This window comes from Petaurus breviceps, unplaced genomic scaffold (assembly GCF_028583685.1).
Source record: "Petaurus breviceps papuanus isolate PSGF00001 unplaced genomic scaffold, PetGlider_PUasm1.0 90919, whole genome shotgun sequence".
Taxonomy (NCBI): Eukaryota; Metazoa; Chordata; class Mammalia; order Diprotodontia; family Petauridae; genus Petaurus; species Petaurus breviceps.
In genome coordinates this window covers 37,013,214-37,019,985 of record NW_027187378.1, presented here as the reverse complement: position 1 = coordinate 37,019,985, position 6,772 = coordinate 37,013,214, and positions in this window count along the sequence as shown.

Genomic DNA, 6,772 nt, shown 5'->3' with positions numbered 1-6,772 from the left:
TGTTAAGACCTCCAACAAAATTCCATAGAGGCTGCCTCCATTCCTCAGGCATCCAGTATCCCTTCAAATTCACAGGCCATTTGAGTAAATGGTGTTTCTGCTGGATCATTAGTCAGGTGTCTGCACAGTCATACCTACATCTGGGGAACACTGGAGGTTGGAGGGAGGGTTGAGTGGGTGGGAAAGAATTCATTCATTTTCCAAACATTTATTGAATGCTAACTAGATGCATACTTTCAACATGGTAGCACCAAGCTAGGCTCTAGTCATCAAAGGACCCAAAGATCCATTCTCCTTCAGGGAGCTTACAGTCTAGTATCAGACACTAGATAGGTAAACAGAGAAATACAATACAGAGTATGATAAGTGAGTCACAGAAGGACTATGAGAATTAAGGAAGAAATGGGATTATTTCCAGTTTGGGGAGGGGAAAGGATGGGGAGGATCATTTTATATGATAATAGAGTCTCAGAATTTGATGGCATCTCAGAGATGATCTAATCTACAAGTTATTAACCTGGGATCCATGGATGCCATGAACAGATTTCAGGGAGTCTGTGAATTTAAATGTTTACATACATATATGTATGTGTGTGTATATATATATACACACATATATACACATATTATGCAATACATATCATATATATTTCAGTATAACTGCTTTCCTTTGTTATCCTATATATTTTATTTTGTACATTTTAAAATATTATTCTGAGGAGTCCATAGACTCCACCAGACTGACTGCCAAAGGTGGGGGGGGGGGGTCCATGACACACAAAATGTTTAAGAATCATTGATCTAATGATTAGATTTCTCAGTTACTGAGTAATTACTCCTTCTACAATATCCCAAAACAGTCATCATTCAGTTGTGCTTAAATACCTTTAGTGACAGAGAACTCATCACTTCCCAAGGCAAGCCATTCCACTCTTGGAGAGCTCAAATATTAGAAAGTTTTTTTCTGTAATTGTGCTGAAATCAATTGGTCCTAGCTTTATCCCAGTCAAGGACAATTGAACAAGAGTCAGGGGGATTCCCGCATGTAGGAATGGGAGGAGAGAACATTTCCAATGTAGAGGGACCATACAGAGGCAGGAAGTCTAGGAACAGTTGTCTAGTCTGGAGGACAGAATTGTGAGATAATCAGAAAGGTAATTGGGAGCCAAACTGTAGATGGCGTTGAATGTCAGACAAAAAGCTTAAACTTCATGTGATGGATAATAGTGAACCTCTGATGGCTTTGAGACAGAAGGGAATCGACTGTTAAGACTCTAAGCTCCTTGAGGGCAGGGATCATCTTTTGTCTTTCTCGGTATCCCCGGCGCTTAGAAAAGTGCCTGGCACATAGTAGGTGCTTAATAAATGCTTATAGAATTGACTTGTTTTGGATAACATAATCAGATCTGGGAAGATTAATCTAGGATGGATTGGAAAATGAAATAGGGAGCTATAGCAAAGAATCAGTATAGAGGTAATGAGGAATTGCATTTGAGTTAGCAGCAGGTAGATGGATGTGAGAGACACTGTAGAGGTGAGATTTATTTATAGGATTTATATATGAATATTTATGTTTATATATGTGTATTTATGTATGTATATATAAAAATATATGCTCATACATATATATGAATACATATACATACATACATGGATTATATATGCATAAGGTTGCCTAGATGGGAAGGAAAGGAAATGAGAGGAGGTGGCATGAGTCTGGGGTGGCTTTCAAACCTAGAGCACTAAGAGGATGGTGGTACCATCAATGAAATGGAAAAGTCAAAAGGAAGGCCAGGTTTGAAAGAGAAAAGTGAGTCAAGTTTTGGGTGTGTTAAGTAGAAGGTCTGAAAGGTCATCTAGATGGGCATGTCTAGTTTGAGAAGCAGCCAAAAACTCAGGAGAGAATTTGGAGCTGGAGAGATGCTGATCTGAGTATTATCTGCTTAAAGGTGGCTACTGCAACTCTGGTCAAGTCACTTAACCTCTGTGTGCCTCAACTTCTGCATCTTTAAAATGGAGATAGGAATAGCACCCACCTACCAGGGCTGTTGTGATGATAAAATGAGAGATAATATTTGTAAGATGCTTTGCAAACCTTAAAGTACTCCTTATGTATTATTACTATATGATAGTATGAGAGCAGATGAAGTCACCCAGGGAGAGGGTAAGGAGAGAAGAGAGAGTGAGGATAGGTCTTAAGAGTCACTGCCCATGAGTCAGAGGGGTGGTGGCCGGATGCTGATTTTCATTTGTGTCTTTCTTCAAGCTTTGCCCCCAGTGACATTGTTTCAGAAATTTAGCAGTCCCAGAAGTCTCATCCCCAAACTTCTACCCAGTATCCTGGCATCACAGGTAATCTACTAGGGTAACTTTCCTAATGCATCATTCTGATTACCATCATTCCTCTGATTAAAAACCTCTAATGTTTCCCTGTTGGCCACCAAATAGAAGCACAAATCCTCAGCCAGGCATTTATCAGCCTCTACCAACTGGCTTTCACCCATTCCATACTATTCCTCTTCACACATTTTGTAATTCTACCCAACTGCACCTCTTGCTGCTGTTGCCCAAATACTGACCACAATTTTTAAATAAAAAAAATTTTTTAAGACAAGATTTCCCTGTTTTGCTCAGGCTAAAGCTGCAGGAACCACTCACAAGCCTGCTCACAATATTGATCAGCATAAAAGTTTTTCTCTTCTCCATTTCTGACCTGGGCTGGTTCTCGCTTTTTTAGGCAATCTATCCTGTTCCCAGAGGTTCACCATATTGATGCCAAATTTAGGGTGGTCATAGTCTACTGTGTGGAGTCCACTGTAGCTCAGAGCTCTTGAGCTCAAAATATCCACTAGCCTCAGCCTCCCTGGCAGCACAGATAATAGGTATGTGCCATCATGCTGGGCCATAATTTCCTATTGCTTTGCTGAGAGAAATGATTATTTCTCTCATATTAGTAACCATTTGCTATTGGGGAGATCCGGGATTTTTTTCCCTTTCTGTTTCCTCATTCAGAAATCAGTTCCTTATAGATTATTCAGCCAGCATCTGAAGGACATCGTTTATAATGAGATTGGATTAACTTTCTCCTCAATTTTATTCAGACCGTACTCAAGTGAGGAAGCCCATTGTGTTCTACTCAGACTTGGGTAGGGAGTAAATACTTTGTCTAGACTAAGACTGGCCATGGTTTAGGTAGAGATACGTAAGAGTGACATAAGTTGAGTCCCCCAAGCCCTCATTAGAATAGGTCCACCTCTCATTATAATATTCATTCTTCTAATTACTTGTTAATCAATCAAAATTGATTGCCATCTGTCAGGAACACCCATTCTTCCAAGGGCATATAAACATCGATAGGCCACCATGATCCATCTTTGGTTCAGGAGAGATCGCTACATGACTCATCCTTTTATTAATTACTCACTAGCCCTAATTAATAAAATGACTAATTTTCCAGAAATTATGTCTCTCAAACTTTTCATACATCACAGTGCATTTGCACAAGCTGTTTTATATGCCTTGAATGAATCCACTTCCCTTGATATCTGCCTGTTGAAATCTTGCCCAGAGTTGAAGACCCAGTCCATACATCCCCCTCCTCCATGAAATTTCTCTGATTTACTGTCTTCCAATAACACTGTCTTGGTACCTCTCCTACATACTCATCATATTCTATTGGGTTATACTTATTTTGTACATGGCTCGTTACCTCTACTAAACTGTGAGTTCCTTGTAGTCAGTAACAATAACTTATTCATCATTAGACTCTCCCTAGACAAGCACAGTGCCTTGAACATAATAGCCACTTATAAAATTGTAACCTAAGAAATCTTTGGTGAATGAAATTCAACAGGTTGCATGTAAATTAAATTATATTTAAGACACACTAGGGGACCTCATTTTAAAGAGAATCCTGTGGTGAATCTCTTTGCAAGGTGAAGAATTCTTTAGCAAGCAAATAATCAACACCTAATTGATCTGTTTTTAAAATTTAGATTATCATATGCTAGATTTTCTTCATGAGGGTAGCTCAAATTTAAGGACTACAAAGCACAAACCACACCAACCACAAAACAACCAAACAAGACAGATAGTATAAGCATGACTATGACCATGTTACAGATGGGGAAACCGAGGCCCTGGGAGATGAAGTGACTTTCCCAGAACTAATGGCAGTAGCTCTGATACCATGGAAAACACACTGAGTTTTGCCTCAGAAGCCCTTCGTTTGAATCCTGGCTCTGCCACCTAAGACCTGTGTGATCTTGGCTACATCCCTTCTCTCTTGGCTTGAATCTTCTCATCTGTACGTGAGGGGCGTGGACTAGATAAGCTTGCAAGTCCCTGTGAGCTCAAGATCCTCTGATCCTAGAGGTCATAACCAAGACTCAAATCTATTTCTTCTGACCCAACTCCAATGTTCTTTCCACCACACCATAGTGCCTTGTCATTGACTCAGTAGAAGAGATTTGACTAATTTTGACTGACTCCAAAGGGTAGAACCAACAGCAATAAGTAGAAACCACAGGGAATTAAATTGCAGTTCAATCTAAGGAAAAAACTTCCTAACAATTAAATAAAACTATCCAAAGATGTAATGGGCTGTTTTTGGAAGTAGTGAGCTCCCCATGTCTTAAGAATTTCAAGAGGAAGCCAAATGAGCACTTGTCAGGCACATCAGGATTTTTAGATTTTTTTTTTATTTTGAACTTAACCTCAACAAATATGAACATTTCAATATATGAAGAACAAAAGAAGAAAGGCACATAAACCAGGACCTTCTATTACATTTTTTTCTGAGTACATTAAATTTAATGTTATAGTAACAAAACTGTCCTTTCTGTGTGTGAAGCAGGTTGTTGATGAGAGTCCTGTTTTGGTTAGAAGCCCTAGCTCTGAGGTTCTGTGGGTCTGTAGCAATCTATAGCAGCTGTTCCTGACTCCTCTAAAGGGCAGGAATATTACAGTCTTCTGAATTAAAGGTGCAGGTCAGCACAAGCCATCTGCCTCTAAGTAAAGCTGTTGTTGTCAAGTTGTTTCAGTTGTGTCTGACTCTTTATGACTCCATTTGTGCTTTTCTTGGCAGAGATACTGGAGTGGTTTACCATTTCCTTTTCCAGCTCATTTTACAAGAAAGGAAACTGAGGCAAACAGGGTTAAGTGACTTGCCCAGGGTCACACAGCTAGTAAGTGTCTGAGGCCAGATTTGAAGTCAGCTCTTCCTGACTCCAGGTCTGGCACTCTATCCCCTGCATCAAGTCTAAGTAAAGAGATGATGGGCAAATACCATTATGCCAAATGTCCAAGTAGAACATCCAAGTAAAACTGACCAGTGATCATCATTCCTCTTCCACCTCTAAAAGTACCAAAAATGCCATTACATTACCCCTTAGGGTAGAAGAGAAATGCTTAGTTCCCCCTCTGGCTCTGCTACAAGCTTATTAAAATAGAAAACACTATTTTTAAATTTGCAATCAATCAAAAGCATTCTCTATTCTGGTGTGACTGCCTTCCATGGATCATAAAAATCCAAAGGGGAAGCTTGCTCCAAAAAGAAGTGACCTACATCATAAAGAAGTACAAATTGTAATTAATCTCACATTGTGAAGGCTCAAAGCAGGAACTGTGGGGAAATCAGAATTCACTGTGAACATGAGAGGGACCCCCCACCATATTGATTCCAACTAGAAGCCAGAGAATGAGAGGAGGTCAGTGTCTGGTCCCTTGGAGCATAGAATCAGAATCCTAAATCATAGGATTAAGTAGTTCAGTCCCTTATTTAACAGATGAAGAAACTGAAGCCTAACCAGGGATGTCAGTGGTATCAAATTTAAGCAGAAACAGATTATGTGGGCCAAATATTGACTTAGAAAATGACAAATTAACATTATCTGTGTTGTGTTGTGCTTTTCTTTATTTTGTTAAACATTTCCCAATTAAATTTTAATCTGGTTTTGGACACCTGTGGACTGCAGCCTGCAGGCAGTGAGTTTGATACCTCTGGGGTAGATGACTTGTCCAAGGTCACACAAGTAATAAATAACAGCTGAGATTTTAACTAGGTTCTTTGAATCTAAAACCAATGCTGATGCTATTATACCACACTGACCCAGAGTTATCAAACTACAATGGAAAGGCCATTGGATTTGGAGTCATAGGCCCTGGGTTCAGATCCTACCACTTCCACTTACTCCTTGTACAATCTTAGGAAGGTCTCTTAACCTCTCTCTCTTTCTCTAGGCCTCAGTTTCCTCATCTGTAAAATGAGGGTATTGGACTAGATGAGCTCTGAGGTCCATTCCAGCTCTAAATCTGTAATCATGTGATGCTAATTTAGGTAAGTCAAGGATAGGATAAAAAATCAACAGGGTATAGTGAGGTTTTGAAAAAGAAGGAAGAAGATTCCAGCTTTGAGGGCAAGAACTCATCATTTGACAAAAATTGCTAGAAAAACTAGGAAGCAATCTGGCAGAAACTAGGCATAGATCAACATATCATACCACATACTGAGGTAAAACAAAAATGGGTTCATGAGTTAAACATAAAAAGTGATTAAAGCAAATTAGGGGAGCATGAAAGAAGTTACCTGCCAGATCTATGAAGAGGGGAACAGCTCCTGACTAAAGAAGACATAGAGAGGTTCATGGGAGGTGAAACAGCCAATTTTCATTACATAAGATTAAAAAAGACTTTGCACAAACAAAACCAATACAACCAAAATTAGAAGTAAAGCAGGAAAAGGGGAAACATTTACATCAAGTTTTCCTGATAA